Raw genomic sequence first — 17,434 nt, forward strand, 5'->3', positions numbered from 1 at the left:
ACAATTAAAGAGGCTTTAACTAAATTTTCGCTAGCAACTGGCACTAAAGACTGGGTGACTCTACTGCCCTTGGCTTTATACCGGGCCAGGAACACTCCTGGGCCCAGTGGGTTAACTCCGTTTGAAATCCTGTATGGGACCCCTCCCCCTGCAGTTTCCTTCTTAGACCCGGATATCTCTAACTTTGTTGATTCACCTTCCCTCTTTGCTCACCTGAAGGCACTCCAGCTGGCTCACCAGGAGATCTGGAAGCCCCTAGCTGCAGCCTATCAGGATGCTATTGACACTCCTATTGCACCCCACCCCTTCCAGCCCGGGGACGCTGTCTGGGTCCGGAGGCATCAGACTTGGAGCCTAGAACCACGCTGGAAAGGACCATACACTGTCCTCCTCACCACACCCACAGCTCTCAAGGTCGACGGGGTTGCAGCCTGGGTCCACGCCTCCCACGTTAAGGCAGCCGATCCGGCTCACCAGGAACCCCCCAGAGAAGGACAAGGACAATGGCAGCTGGTGCGGACTACCAACCCCCTAAAGATAAGACTGGTCAAAGAAAAATGTTAATCATGTTACTCTGGGTACATCTATTTACTTGTGGGTTTGCTCACAGTAATGAGAGCCCCCATAGAGCTGTGCCAACCACCTGGCAAGTAGTCAATCAAATGGGCATTGTGGTATTTGAAGTCCGTAAGACAGCACCAAAAGATACTTGGTGGCCCACATTATATCCAGATTTGTGCAAGCTAGCTTTAGGGGTACCAGAGCCTTGGGACTTAGAAGGAACCCATGACACTGTAACGGTACCCAAAGTGGCGAGTCCTCCCGGGAGACTGGGACTGGACCCATGGGGAGGATGTGGGCCTCCTGAACACCGGGCCATGTTGCGTACCTTAACCTTTTATGTCTGCCCAGGCTTTCACAGGGCTGTATTTTTAAATCCTAAGTGTGGGGGAGGGGGGGATTTTTTCTGCAAAAACTGGGGATGTGAAACCACTGGAGACGCTTGGTGGGGTCCGTCCTCATCATGGGACTATTCTGCTGCCCCTCTCGCCTGCACCTCTTCCACACATACACTCACCCTGACCCAGGTTACCTCAGCAGGCACCTGCATCGGAAAGGTACCCACTGGATTTAAACATTGTCTTAAGACTGCACCTGCATCGGAAAGGTACCCACTGGATTTAAACATTGTCTTAAGAACAGCTCCCCCCTTACCCTCCAGGCCAACGCATACCTAGTGCCCCCTAGTGGCACCTACTGGGCATGCAGCACGGGACTGACTCCTTGCGTCTCTCTCGCCGTTCTTATGCAGCACGGTACTGACTTCTTGCGTCTCTCTCGCCGTTCTAAATCTAACTCAAGATTTTTGTGTCCTGGTACAGTTGTGGCCCAGAATCTATTGGCATAAGGACAGCTATGTATTGCAGCATTATCTAAAAACCCCCACCTCTGTCAGATTCAAACGAAAACCAGTGAGCCTAACCTTGGCTATACTATTAGGAGCCGGGGGTATAGCAGCGGGCATTGGAACAGGAGCAACTGCTTTAGTCCGCTCAGATCAGTACATGCTTTTACATCAAGCCATGAACCAAGACCTAATAGCCCTAGAGGAGTCCATAAGAACCTTAAAAGACTCCCTTACATCTTTATCTGAAGTAATGTTACAAAATAGACGGGGCCTGGATTTACTATTCTTACAACAGGGAGGTCTATGTGCTGCCTTAAAGGAACAATGTTGCTTCTATGCAGATCAGACAGGAATAGTTACTGAAACTTTGGACAAACTAAAACAGAGACTAAAAGAAAGAAAACGTTACTTTAAATCTCAACAAGGATGGTTTGAGGGGCTGTATAATAAATCACCCTGGTTCACCACGCTGGTATCCACTTTAGCTGGGCCTTTAGTCCTCCTGCTTCTTATTTTAACCCTAGGACCTTGCATCCTTAACCGGCTGGTTCAATTTGTAAAAGACCGCCTGTCCGTGGTACAGGCCCTAGTGCTCACTAGCCAGTATCGGGTCCTCCAAGACCAGGAGCCAGATTTGCTGTACCTCTTGCTTTTGCATCCCGAAACTTGGTTTTGTCCCTGTGTGTTGAGCGCGATTCTTCAAGACGTTTAAAGCTATAAATAACTATTGTATTATTGACCATCAGTCTGAGGAAAATATTATTGAATCTGTGCGTCAACAGTGATTCCATCGCCTCTTATCAATTTAACCTTCATTAGTTCTATAAACTAATGAAGTTTTGGTCAGAAACAGAGATGGGCTATCTTGACTCATTCAATTATACTGAGGTTTGGTTGGCTTAGGAGGAATTAAACTTTGTGGAGGTGTTTTGAGGCAGAGATGGGAATTTTTCTGAATTAGAGAATTTGCCCTCAATACAAGGGAATAGAAGGTAGCTTAAAAACTAGGTTCGGTGGGTAAATTGTTTTGCCTAGCACTCATGAGGCCCCAAGATTCAGTTCTAAGCATTTTGCAAACCAGGTAGTATTCTGGAGGCAAAGGCAGGAGATTAGGAGTTAAAGGTAATCGGCTACAAAGTAAGTTGAGGTCAGCTTGAGATACATGAGGCCCTATCTTTAAAAAGAAGAAGAGGAGGAGGAGGAAGAGGAAGAGGAGGAGGAGGAGGAGGAAGAGGAAGAAAAAGAAATTGCTTTTTGCTATAGACTTTACAGTTTTCATTAATGAATTAAACTCAAAATTACCAAGCAAAACAGCAGTTGTACATGAAACATACATTGTGGCAATTTGAACAATTAATCATAAGTAATATAAGAACTTCCTGTCTTTGAAAATTAAAACAAGAAGACCTCCACTCTCACAGATTTACAGTGGATCGATTTTCTGAGCTCAGTTTTAGCAGCATATTTTAGACCTAGATGCAAGAAGATTCTGTGTTTCCAAATCCACTTGACTGGGCACTTGAAGAGTTTCCACATAACCTTCAATTGGAAATGATTAAGCTACAATGTAATGGCATGTTAAAAGACAAGTATCAAAGGGAAAATCTAATAGAATTCTACAAATTCCTTCCATGCAATGAATATGTTCAATTAAAATCATATGCTCATAAATTGTAGTACTTGGAAGTTCCTATCTCTGGGAAAAGAACGTTCAAAGATGGAGTATGTAAAGTATGCAAAATCCCAACACACAACAACAGGAAAAATTGATAATAGGAACTGCAGGGAGTTAAATGTATCTCTACAAAGAGTATTACTTTTTTCCAATTTTTATTATTAGTAAACCTTATTATAAAATTGTACTTTATTATTACATTATAATTTAATTTACAAAAACTTATAACATTTATTTTCTTTTGCCATATAAGCTCCCAAGCAACACTCTTGATTTTCCTTCTTTTTACCCTTTCTCACAGAATCTGCTAAGCTCACTTCGGAGAGAACTGCTACCTTCTGGGTTTATTTCTAGGATACTAAATCACTTTATGTAGCAATTCTTCCATGAGCTCAACAAAGCTTTATTATACATCATAGATACCATGGGAGCCTTCTAGGGAACACAAATATAAAAGAGATATGGTTCTTATTTTTCAAGAAGCTTTTCATCTTATTATACTTTTATTATCTTATATATATTGTAATTTATGTGATGCATGTGTGTCTGCTTATATGTATGCACGTGTGTGTGCAGTGCCTACAGAGGACAGTAGATGTCTGATTCCCTGGAGCTGGAGTTAACAGTGTGTTGTGAGATGCTGGATATAGGTGTTGGGAATTGAATTCTGGTACTCTGCAAGAATAGCAAATGCTCTTAAATCACTGAGCTATCTCCAACCCCACATTATATTCTTAGAATCAACCTTTATCACTGGATTTTTTTCCATGACCACAACAACTCACTTACTATGATATATAAACATAATATAAATATAATATATAATATAAATATGTGATTATATACACATATTGCAGTTATTTATAAGAAATAGGTTCATATTCCTGGGCTGAACTTTTAAGACTTTTTGGTTCCAATCTACATTCACCATTTTATCTTCCACCATTTCCCTCTACTAGTGGAGCTCAATATTTTTGAGGAAACATGAACACAAAATCCCTATAGAGGGAGAAAGAGAGGAAGGAAGGAGAGAGGGAAAGAAGACAGGAAGAGTAGTAGGAGGAGGCAGGGAGAGAAAAACGAGGGAGAAAAAGGGAGGAGAAGGTGGAGTGATAAGGGTGGGCAAGGAGAGACATTTCCACACGGTGGACTTGAGATTCAGGTGTTGTGATTTTTCCATATTGCAAGCACTTCACTGTAAGTGTATTAGCCAATCTTATTTATTTTCCATTGCTTCTCACTATATGGTTTACATTGCTTTAATGTGTTCTGTGAGCCTCTGTTCTATCCTTGCGGGATAGCTGTTCTCATGAATCGGGAACCCGGGGATGATGAGAGGGTGCCATTTAGAGTTCAGGCATGCAAATGGAGGCATGGCCTTAAGAGACATCAAAACTTAAGAAAATTTCAAAAGCAATCACAGAAGACTTAGGTGTTATGTCAGTGACTAGATCTCTGATAGGAATATGACTTTACAGGAAAGGGATGTTTTGAAAGCAAAATTCTGAGCTGGACATGGTGCTGGTATGCCTCTATCTCAGAACTTGGGAGGGTGAGGTAGGCATATTATGAGGTCAAGACCAGCTTGGGCTACACAGATTCTGAGGCCAGCCTTTGCTACATACTGAGAAGCTGTCTCAAATACTAATAATACCACCAAAGAAAACCCATGCATCCAACCAACTAACCAACCAAGAAACATCAAAATTCAACCAAATAAGGCCTGGAGAGATGGCTCAGCTGTTAAGGGCACTGACTACTCTTGTAGAGGACCCACGTTCTGTTCCCAGCACCCAAATGATGGCTAATAACTATGAATAAACTCTAGTTCTAGGCGATCCAGTGCCCTTGTCTTGCTTCTGAGGGCATTGCATACATGTGGTATACTTATACACACCAGGCACTTACATACATTTAGGTAAAACACTCATTAAAAATACACATAAACGTAGAAAATTGTAATGGATAACACCTTTTCCCACTGAAGAAAACAGCTGCTGGAAGACCTGAAGTCTCTCTATAATGACTTAGGGAAAAGGCAGATCTTACAAGGTCATATATAAAAGAGTGAAGGAAGGGCATGGACGGGAGGCAAAGCAAAACAAGGTAACATCGGAACAAAACAAATGTTCGTACCAGCAAATCACTATAGTTAAATTTGGTAAAAAGTTGATGTGTAGATGTAAATAATCAGTAAAACAGACAAAAAAGAATGGCTTACCTTGTAAGATTGAATCATCGCTTCCCAGATATTTTATTTTAATGGCTGTCACAGGGAGATGCATCACATGTACAAATTATCCTAGGTGTAGGATACGTCAAGATCCTATAATTCTAAAATAGTACCACTTCATTTAAAATTTAAATTTAGGTAATCTTAAAGGCCATTATTTTCTTTTTTAAAAAAAATTCAATTTTTTATACCCTCTTCCCCACTGGCACCGTCCCATAACACCCCACTGGAATGCATACATTCTGTCATTTGTGTAAAGGCCTATTGTATCAAGTTATTGTCCCCAGACGTCCCTCAGTGCAAGATCATCTACTGAGGTCTAGTCAGCCTATCTAGAGTCTCTCACTTTAGGAAGACCAACTCTCCCTTACCCAGCAGTAATCAGTTGCCAATATTTCTTCAGCTAAGATTTGAATCAGCTGTCTGCTTCCCCAGTTCAATGCTTAAATGATTAAGATTGATTAAGATGTTGTGTTTGAAATACAGAATAAAATTCAAAAATTCAATAAAAATAAATAAATACTTCGTCTTGTGCAAACCTTATCCAAATTGGTTTGGCTTCTTGTTGTTCAGTAGCTCTCCAATAGTACAATGCTAATAATGACGGTAACTGCTGATTTATTAGATGACTACCACGAGTCAAAAAAAAAATTCTCAGTTTTTAAATATGTATTAAGTATTTTGCCTGTATGCATGTAAGTGTGCTCATATAATGAAATGTCCATGGAGAGTGTCAGATCACCTGGAACTGGAGTTAAGGATGGCTATTAGCCACCATGGGGGTGCTGGGACTTGAACCCGGGTCCTCTGAAAAGCAGCCAGTGCTCTTAATCACTGAGGCTATCTCTCTAGCCCATAAAGACCATTATTTTCTAATAGAAAAAACATACTCTTTTGCTAAGATATGGGCAATGAATATTCAGTCCTGAATGAACAGTCCTGTAGTCAACAGATAATTTGAGCTGATAATAAGGGTTGTAAAACTAGTTATGAGGATTGTGAGAAACCCTCGTAAGGATTAAGTAGAAACTTAATTTTACTTGCAGTCATATGTTCAGCCCAGCCCAGAGAACACATTCCAAGTCATTTACTCTTCATGTTGGTTTCTTAGAGAGAAATTTGAGGATGGTAGCAGAGTGTTCTGTACAAAGTTCCAAGCAATGTTTCAGATGAGCAAGGAACAAACATTTCTTATTAGGAATACACAGATGGATGATTAATTTTGCCTTCAAGAGAAACAGATGCTAATCCTAAGCATTCTCTTCAGCGTGGTTTAAAGGATTATTTACTTAAAACTATTCAGCAAAGGGGTAAAGTAATACTAGGCAAAATATAAAAATAAATAAAACCGTAATAATTATTCATTTTGGTCAGAGATGCTGAAATCAATAAGCAGATTACTTGAGTCTTGGAAATGCAACATAGTATCACACACATATGTGTAAACTATTAAATATTTTGTACATATATTATTCTCTGGTCAACCTATTATCATTTTTATAGTTAAAAAATAGCGTCCACCAGGCATGGTGATGCGTATCTTTAATCCCAGCACTCAGGAGGCAGAGGTAGGCAGATCTCTGTGAGATTGAGGCCAGCCTGTGCTGGTTTACATAGCAAGTTCCAGACCAGATGGGGCTGCAGTGAGACCCTGTCTCAGAGATAAACAGAGTTGTATCCAATTATAAGAAAAGAAAGTTAATGTAACAAAAAAGTACATGACGTATCATGATCAGGGAGCTCCATTATCCTCAGAAGTCCGTCTCCCTACAGAAATTAGTCTTGAAACTTCTAGGGGACAGTTGCCAGTTCAGATAGGACTGAAACTGGTGTCTGCTAAGCTAAAGACCCTAAGGAAACAGGACCTGGACTCCATGAGTCAAGGCAGGAAAAGCACCCACTCCAGTAAGAGTTTCTTTTTATCGAGGGCCTTCCACGTATCAGAAACTATGCCAGCACTGCATCTCTACTGCTCTGTTTCACCTGGTGTAAAATTTCACTCTCACTTCTCTGTGTGGAAAGGAAAGAATACTTTGTCTTCATTTTGGAACTGAATGGGAAAATCTGGGAAAGAAAAGGCGGGTGTCTGTCAACATTTACAGAAAAGTCACAGGGGGTTTTGGAATGCTGTGCTACCGTGTATATGATAGCGGCACATGTCCAGGGGACACCACTCTACTGTTTCCTCTGCTCCTTGGTTTAGCTGCCTTATTCTCATTAGCATTGAAGCAAATATACAAAGAAATAAATGATAAGTGCAATTGGTTAAATCTAGGCTACAATAGAAGCACACTTTCTAAAGAGGATCAGCTGGCAAATGTTTCTAAAATTACAGTGAAATTATAAACTGTTAATTTGACTGATTTTTCAACAGTATAATGAAAAGAAGTGACACTGGGCTACATATTACTTGGTGTTTTCTTGAAAAATTTCTAGGAAAACATTTTTTTCCCTTTTTCCTTTGTCAAGCACCTTTTATGCACATAGGATTATGTTCATACGGTTATTAATTATGTGATAAGATAACACTAAAATGAACTTCCTTCCTATAGCACAAAAATTAGCATGATTCCTGAAGCTTCTTTTCATATCAGGACACATAAGTGTGCTTCTTTTTTTAAAGCTAACAAACCCAAGACATAAAACAATACTTTGCTTCCTTTACTGTAGCAAGTAAAAATATTTTTTTTAAATGGAAAGTCTGATTTTATTTGGTTTACTAAATATTTCTCTACTAGGAAAGAAGTGGCTGTTGAAGAATTCTGCAGGATAGTAATTATATGTAAGGCTACATTATACATAAATAATGTAACATTGATAACATTGCTCTTAAAGAGCCAGCCATAAGCAATGTAGTCAACTGCTAGAAATAAGATTTATGAAGGAGCTGTATGCTAAAGTTAGAAGGTAATTTTAGTTTTAAATACCTAAATATGTTAAAGCTTAGGGAGCAAGTTGAGGTAAGTCTTCAGGGAGCAGATGGCATTGCTTGATTTATGTCTATTTTCAAATATATAAAACTAACTTCTTGGCAGACATAACAAATACCAGCATCATTATGCTGTTTTATCTCACAGAAATTATTTACATATTTTGATTAGAATAAGTGACTATTTACTGATCCCGAAAAACACAGTCGGTTCTCAGAACACAGTCACAGGGTTAGCAGGGATTAGAAAAGAAGTCATATATACCTGGATATTAGAGAAGTCTTGTATCTCACTGCTGTGGAGAAATGACTGCACCCATGTGTCTTACTCCATATTTCAGTAATTCAGTGAATAGCCCAACTCATTCTTGACTTTGTGCATCAGAATTTTGGTCCCTTTTATTTGGCAGGTTCTTCTCATACTCAGGTTAGTCTTACTTCAATCTTTAGCCCAATTATAAAGCCTCAGAGAGGCTTCCTCAGTCTACTTCATATATAACCCGCCTCTCCCATGAGGCTTTATCACATAACTGCTTCTTTCATTGCACGAAGCACAACTGGAAATCACCGCTGCATCTACTCATTTGCCTGTAGTCTACTACCTAGCTACTAGATTGATCCACATTAAATTGCTTCTCTTTATTTATTTCTTCTACTTTGTGTATGAGTGTTTGTCTACACATCTGTCTGTGCACCACACACATGTGCAGGTGCCCATGGAGGCCAGAAGAAGGCATTGGATCCCCTGGAACTGAAGTTATACATGGCTGTGAACCACTGTGGGCGCTAGGAACTGAATTCAGTTCTTCTTCAAGAGCAGCAAATGCCCTTAACCACTGGGCCAGTTTTCCAACCCCTGAATTGTGTTGTTTTTAAAAGATCAGATAGCCACAAACACTCTCTCTCTCCCTTCCTCCCTTTCTCCTGCCCCCTTCTCTTTCTTTTGCGAAAGGATCACCCTGGCCTAGAACTCACTATGTAGACCAGACTGGCCTTGATCTCACAGAGATCCACCTGCCTCTGCCTCCCAAGTGCTGGGATTAAAGGTATGTGCACCACCACGCCTGGTGCCAACATTTTCTTGCTGCTACATTTCGATCTATGAGGGCAGCTTTTGCTCACTTTGTTTATAGTTATGGTTATATTCTTCACTCATATCAGGAATTAAACAAATATTTGCTATCTAAATTAGTGTTGGCTTAACCATTTATATTTATTGCTATCAGAAGATGATGCTAACTTAATGAATGCATGCAATGTATTAAGCATTTTTACATACAGTTTCTAAAAATTTGATTCTTATGAAAGTAATATGAATTTGGTACTGATATACTTAGTGACTAGATGGTGTTTAGGATGTTAAGCAGCTGATGCATCTAAATTTATAAATCAGGTCTCCCATAGTTAACACGTGAAGAACATTTTTCAAAGATTTACAGAGCTTCTGCTATGAGTCTGACAATGAGCAAGGTGCCAGGAATCCAAAGATAAATAAAATACGTCTCTTATATAAGAGTTTAGTCCCTTGAGATAGAAAGACACAAGTGTAAGTAATTAGCATCTATGTTAACCACACTGTGATGGAGAAAGTGCCCTGAGTACATTGACGTTCAAAGCAGACTGAACCAGTGTGTGTGAAGGAGGTACAATTTGGATTAAGTTCTGAAAGACTAAGAAGTTACTATCAGGGCTGGAGAGATGGCCTAGCAGTTAAGAGCACTGGCTGCTCTTGCAGAGGACCCAGATTCAATTCCCGGCGCCCACATGGTGGCTAACAACTGTCTGTAATTCCAGTTCAGGGGAATCTGATGACTTCTTCTGACCTTTGTGGGCATTGCATGACATGGGTGCAGGCAATACTCATACACATAAAATTAAAAATTAAAAAAAATTATTCATCATAAAGTTAAAGGGAATGATGGAAGAGCATTCTAAGCAGAGAAAATAAATTACATATATAAAGTCAAGAAAGTAAGGAGTTAAGAAATACAGAGAATTTGAAGGGAATAGCTATGGAAGTAAGCATACTCAAAGGAGTAGGGCACAGTGGTTAATTACAGGCCATGGAGACTATTTGGCCTGGTTTCAAATTCTGCTTCCATTGCTTGTTGTCTGTGTGATCTTGGGCAAGTTCTTAGTTTTTTTGCATCTCAGGCTTCTTGTCAGCAAACTGGAGATAACAGCTACAGTGATTTTACTGAGGCTGTGAGGATTAAATAATATATTCAGCACCTGGAACAGTGCCTGGCACATAATAAACATTTGGTAATTGCTTGCTGTTATCACTGAAATGCATAGTACACATCACGAGCTGGGGAGAACATGAGACTGACATTGTAAACAGAAGCCAGATCCTGGAAGGACACCATTCCATGGATACAAGCTTTATCTGAATGGGGCAGGGATCACTGATGATTCGACTAGGAAGTTATATCCGTTAGCAAATCTTTCATGTTGCTGCTAATAAGTACCCAAACACCCTGAGTTTTGTCTTTTATGGAAGAGATCCTAATAAGGAGAAAATAAGCTCAAAGAAAAGAGCCATAGGAAAAGAGGGAAAAGTTGTCATGAGGATGAGCTGAGCTGTAATGGGTAATTGACCTCCTTAAATGAAGAGTTGACAGGATTTGTTCAGTGTACATTTGTCCATTGCAAGTATGTTTTTTTCTTCTTTCTCGAAAATACTGTGAAGAATTGCATCCTCTTAGAAACAGATGTTTCTAGGGTATAGCTGAGTCATTGGTTACAGAACACACAGCTCAGATGGACGGCAGGGCTGTCAGTACTCCGAACATGGGCTTCCACAGTAGTTCTGCTCCTCACCAGGGTCGGGAGAGCTGTTAAAATGTGCTTTTCTTCTTAGAAGTAGTAGATAGAACCCACCAAAGACAAAACTCAAGATTTTCAATGTTCTTTTAAGACAAGACTCTCATTTTAGGCAACATTTAAATATGTGTTCACCGGATGAAGTAAAGATTGAAAAGGCCTCGATTTGTCCTAAGATAAGTTGTTAGTTTCATTTTTTTCTTTCCTTTCCAGAACCCAGGTTTATTAGCATAGCAATAAAAAAAGGCCAGTAAGTCTTCGTTTTGGTGACAAATGGATTTATGATTTTTGCAAGGAAAAGTTGTTTTTCTTTTTCCTAAATGATTGAGGTACCGTGTTTGTACAGAAGCCCAACTAAATGAAAACAGCATGGTAGACTCATTTACTACAGATGTGCTAAGTTGACAGGCCTCAGAACACTCATTTGTGAAAAAGGAAATTCACAAAAGAAACTTAAGTCTCCCTAGTACTGTCCCTCAGTTGCAGTCACATGACATTGTAAACACACTGAAACTGTGGAGTGAATATGCCAGGAATTTTTAAATTCCTTGCCCACATCAAAAAGAAAAAAAGAAAAAAAGAAAGAAAGAACATTGTTTAGGAAAATCAGGCAGTTGCATAATGCTGCAAATCCCAGAATAAATATTTTTCTCAGTGAACAAACCCAGCAGTCTTTAAAGGTGAGCCAAGAAACACCATGGTGCCATGATTTAAAACAACAACAACAACAACAACAACAACAAAAACAATGGAAAGATGTCCTTATCCTTGACTGAAAATATTCCAGGAAATTCCTTATTTTTAGAGATGGTATTATTTCCTCTGAAATAGTTTTTATTAAGTGAAAACATAGTAGGCTTACCTTAGCAGTAGGTTTTAGAAATAATTCTCTTAGAAACTTCTTTCTCTAATGATCAGTTATCCCTTGAACATTTCATTTGGTAAATTTTTTTTCTAAAGCATTATTATCCAAAAATCACATCAAATGTTCAGTGAGAGCAAAGACGTTTATAGAAAACATTTTCATCTTCATAAATACCCCAAAACATGTGCAACTCTGAGGATTACAATGGAGATTTCCTAAAGGAATATTAATGCTTTTTATTTTGACAGATATAAAAATGCTTTAACATGTAGGGCACCCTGATATCCTAAGTATGCATGCAACTTTTTTCAAACTTATTTTGTGAAAATGTTAAAGAGTAAGGTGATGACTGATCTGATACCTAATTGCTCTCCAATGGCAATACCAGGTTTTAGTCAACTTCATGGCCCTAGGCAGTATCTTGTAGCAATATTTATATTACTGTAATTCATGTTGTTTTTTTAAAAAAATCACAAAGTTCAATTAGTTTTCTGTGTTGACCATATATAAAGGAACATGTAGCTCAAATCTATGTTTTTTAAAAATTTTATTATTTTTATTTTATGTGTGTGCGTGTATTGCCTGCATGTAGGTAAGTACATCCATGTCGTGCAATGCCCACGGAGGTCAGAAGAGGCTGTCGGATCCCCTGGGACTGGAGTTAGGACAGTTGTTAGCTGCCATGTGGATGCTGAGATTTGAATCCGAGTCTTCTGCAAGAACAACTAGTGTTCTTAACCACTAAGCTATCTCTCCAGCCCCCAAATCTATGTTTTTAAAAAGTAGTTCCTAATGACAATAGAGTAATTTAAGAAGTGGAAGTAGATGATGTGTGCTTTGCTGTTCAATTAATCTATAGTCAGCTTCTTTTCCTCCATTGGGTCTTTAACCTAAAGTTCTTCTTGATGAGGACCTAAATATGTTTGGGTTTGTCTCACTAAGGACATCTTCCAACCTTAAGCTTATTCTCTAGTTACTATCCTTTTTCCTCCTCTGAACTCAACTTTTCCATTGAATGGTCTGATGCTCTGAATATCTTGCTAGTTTGTCATCCATTCCCTCCTCCAGTGGTCCAATTTATATCCCTCATTAACCAAAATAATTGGTCCTTTGCTAATCTTCCCTCATTAATAAAAATAATTGGTCCTTCGCTAATCTTTTCTATGTACTAAAATACAGTGGTCATAATTTCATTTTATTTGGTTTTTAAAATTATCTTTATCTGCAAATACCAGAAATTGACCTTGGATAACTAAAGCCGAGAGTGAGTGGGTGAGAGAGAGAGATTGAAAAGACAGTTGTAGCTCATATAATTACAGATAAACAATGAGAACCAGGTTTTAATACATGAAAGAAAAAAGGTAAGTCAGGAAGTCAAAATTCAGGCAGTGTGGCACACTGCTGCAGACACTGGACACTTACTGACACCACGCCTGGCTCTGAAAACTGTGCTGAATTTACCGGCTCCAGAATACAATCTGCTATCTTGTATCAGAAACTCCCCATTTGCAGGTTTAAAAATTAAGGAATTAACAACTATAAAGTAGAAAATAACTACAGAATAAGAATACAAAGGAAGAAAATATTTTCGTGTGGTCATTTAATATGCTTTAAGCTGTGTTACTATGAAAGAGTCAGAAAGTAAAAAAAATATTAAAGTTTATATTAAGATGCCACAGCAACTTATGGCTAATTCGTTATTGAAGAAAAGTGTTCTAAAATACAGTTTCTGAAGCCTAAATGCATGTTGCCTATAAAGTCTACAGTGGTGCAGAGTCATGTCCTGGGTCTCCCCATTCTCTCATCACTTATGTACAGAGCAACTTTCAGTCTGGTAAACTGCATTCATAGTAAATGCCCTCTACTGCTGTGATTTTTTGCCTGCATATGTATGTGTGGTGTGCACATGTATGTGTATGTATTAATTCTTTCTATACTAGCACAGTAAGTACTTTATCTACTGAACCACCTCCCCAGCCCCTGGTATACTTTTAAATAAATCCTTGACACATGTTTTCACTGTATTTTTCTATGTTTAGCTATATAAATAGCTAACATTGTATTACAATGGCCTTTAGTAGTCTGTACAGTAACACGGTGTACAAACAGGTTTGTGGTCCACAACTGATGGCTACACCACATAGCATAGGCTTGTGGCAAGCTATCCCATTTTTGTTTTGTGTTAAGTCTATGATGGTTTCCCAGTGATGAAATTGCCTAACAGTGCCTTTCTCAGAGTGAATACTGTCATTAAACAACATACAAATGTGGGATCCATTTTCAAGTATGGGCCTTTCATCCTGCAACATTGAGAAACTTTTTATAGACTCCAGATTCTCTACATGGATGCTGGTGGTGTGTGCAAATGAAAACAGTTTTATTTCTTCTGTTATAACCTGAATGCCTTTTATTTGTTATGCTACCTGAATGGAGCCCTCTGCATTTACAAGAATCTCCAGGACAATGTTGAATGTGTCTTGCAAACATGAGGGAATAAGAAAGATATTTGTATCATTTGGAACCTCAGAAGGTTTGCCTCACAGGCAAATTCAGATTTTATTATTAGGAATACTGAAAACAACAGTGCTCAAGTAGTTTAAATTTACCTCACTCAAAAATGTAAGAACGTAAGGGAATAAAACCAAGAATAAATGCATGCATAGTACCTTGTAGTCAAAATCTAAGGCAATATGAAAAGTGATAGAGAGTAGAGGTTTATGACAAAAAGGTACCTGAGGTACACACCACTACTTGTTGAATTACAGGGAAGATACACGTAGTGATATGTTAAACAAATCAAAAGACTAAGTAAACACACATTTGCTTATAAAGTTCAAAATTATTACTACAATAATAACAGCAAAAGAACAGGTAACTTAAGTCAGCAGAAGAAAACTTAGTCACCTGATGGTAATCAGGAAAGGGGAAGCAAAAAGTATAGGACAAGGGAATTTAGATGGAAATGAGTCTAATGGGGAGATATTAGATGCTTTACATCTATGATCTGGGGCAATGGAAGAATTCCCACTATTCATGACACTTCTAAATATAGCATGGAAAGTCCCTTACAACTCACACAGAAGAAAAGGAAATGAATACGAGATAGATTTATTATTATTATTACTATTACTGTTATTATTTTGATCTTTTTGAGACAGTCTCCCTCTAGTCCCAGCTGGTCTAGAACTTACTATGTAGACTAGGTTGGCCTCAATTTCACAGAGATCTGTCTGCCTCTCCCTCCCGAGTGCTGGGATTAAAGGCCTGCACCACTATGCCTGGCTAAATTTGTCATTATTTGAAGATATTATCTACTTAAAATCCAATAGAATCACAACACCAAATTATTAGCCAAGCCATAAAAGTTTAGTTGTCTTAGGCTATAACTTATATAAATAGGTAGTACTTATTTAAACAATAAAAATTAACCAGTAAGTATAGTAAGACAAATACACAGGCTTTACTGTGCATTGATAAGGGGGAAATCACGTAACACTGGATTGCCTTTGTAGCTCTGTAACTTTGGAAATGACTTAATCCCTCCTTGGTGTCTCAGTTTCCCCATCCAGAATATAAGTTGGCAGATTGGCAATTTGAAGTGCAGATTCAGTTGTGACCTATGGTCAGTAAGATTGAAATGCTACAATTTCCCTAGTGTACTGTATAGAAATAGCACATAGGATTGGGTAGAAAGAGATGTGGAGATGCCTGAATGGTAGAGTACAGGATAGCATTGTGCTATCAGAGATAAAGTAGAAACAATTATCACAAGGAGACTCAAGGTGGGGTAGAATCAGAATGCTTTGATCTATACAGATCTGTGGCAATATTTCATTGAACTGAGGAATCCTGGGAATCAGTCAGACATGCATGGCTCACTAGAACATACTGATATTTAACTGCAAACTATCTATGTCTTAAGGATATAAGGTTAACTGAGCATCTCATTCAGTTTTCAGATTCGTGCCCAGCTTCTAGATCAGAATCCTGTGAGGGAACACAACATTCTCTTGGAAGACAAACCCTGCAATACTTGAGAGGCGATACTATGACTTATCGCCAAGTCTTGTTCAGAGGGACCCCTGAGGTGACTGAACTGGAGAAAGAGCAATTTCCTGCCTTCCTAGGATGAAGATGAAGGGTGAGCTGTTGTAGATTGGGATCGCAAATGAAAGTCTTCTTGTGTGTTAGGTGTGGTGGCATAAAACTATAATCCCAGCACCTGAGAGACTGAAGCAAAAGTCTGGCGAGTTTTGGGGCAATCCAAGCTATATAATAAGACTCTGTCAGAGGAGGAGTGGGGGGAGGGGGAGGAGGAGGAGGAGAAGGGGGAATCCTCTTTAGCCAAATGGATACTATTAGCAGAGGTTTGTAAAATATTTATTTTAATTAAATCTTCAGCCTGGACGTCAATTATCTAGTTCTTATCCCACTGTTCTGATATATTTCCTCCAAATTAATAGAATACAAAGCCTTAAAAATATTCATCTTTCCAGATAGAACTTGGATACCCTATTTCTGAAATAGTTCAATTTATTAGATGATCGTTTCATAATTTATTTTTGGTTAAACATATGTGGTAACTTGTCATAGTGAAAGAAGATTAATATGGGTTTGGGTTTATACACATCACCATGCCAGATATAAATAAACAAATAGGACTGATTTATTACTTAATGAAAGAGAAGCAAATCTATAGATAACCATATGCAATTAATGGAAATGTAAAGTGCTAAATTTTATGGGGTTTTGGGAAATATTTAATTCTTCTAATATTTCAAGTGAAAAATCTGGGATAACAAACATCTGGATTAGGTAGAAACGGAGGGAAAAGTGGGGCGGGGGGATGCTAAGTGAAGACAAAATATGGTTTTGGGGCTGGAGAAGTGGCTCAGCAGTTAAGAGTGTGTACTGCTCCTGCAGAGAATCAGAGTTCAGTTTCCACCACTGATGATCACTGCTTATAACTCCAAGTCCAGGGGGTCTGACTTCCTCTTCTGGCTCTGCAGGTGCGACATACACACAGACACAGACACAGACACACACAGACACAGACACACACACACACACACACACACACAGATGCACACACACATAATTAAAATAAGCCTTTAAAAGTATGTGGTTTTAAAATTTCTGATCAAGGGTTTGGAGAGATGGCTCATAGGTTAAGGGCACTGGCAGTTCTCGCAGAAGACCTGGCTTTGAATCCCAGTACCCACGTGGTGGCTAACAACCATCCATAACACCAGTTCCAGGGGCTCTCTGATGCTCTCCTCTGTCCTCCACAGGCATTGCATGACTTGGGTGCACTTACATACATGCAGGGATAACACTCATACACATAAAAAGGTAAATAAATAAATGTAAAAAAATTCTGATCAAATAAGATAAGAATTTACATAAAAATAATAATGAATTTCATTTTGTCACCCCAGATGAATGGAGAAAATATTCACAAAATTCTTGAAAATACTGGGGCTGTAAAAGCAAAAGGA

At 38.8% G+C, this 17,434-nt stretch overlaps 1 protein-coding gene across 2 annotated transcripts in view; it reads right to left on the minus strand.

Moving 5' to 3' along the window:
• Nucleotides 1–17,434, minus strand: part of Col24a1 (collagen type XXIV alpha 1 chain) — a 354,563-nt gene that overhangs the window by 55,094 nt on the left and 282,035 nt on the right. The window lies entirely within an intron of this gene.

This window comes from Nannospalax galili, unplaced genomic scaffold (assembly GCF_000622305.1).
Source record: "Nannospalax galili isolate Female #2095 unplaced genomic scaffold, S.galili_v1.0 scaffold9, whole genome shotgun sequence".
Taxonomy (NCBI): domain Eukaryota; kingdom Metazoa; phylum Chordata; class Mammalia; order Rodentia; family Spalacidae; genus Nannospalax; species Nannospalax galili.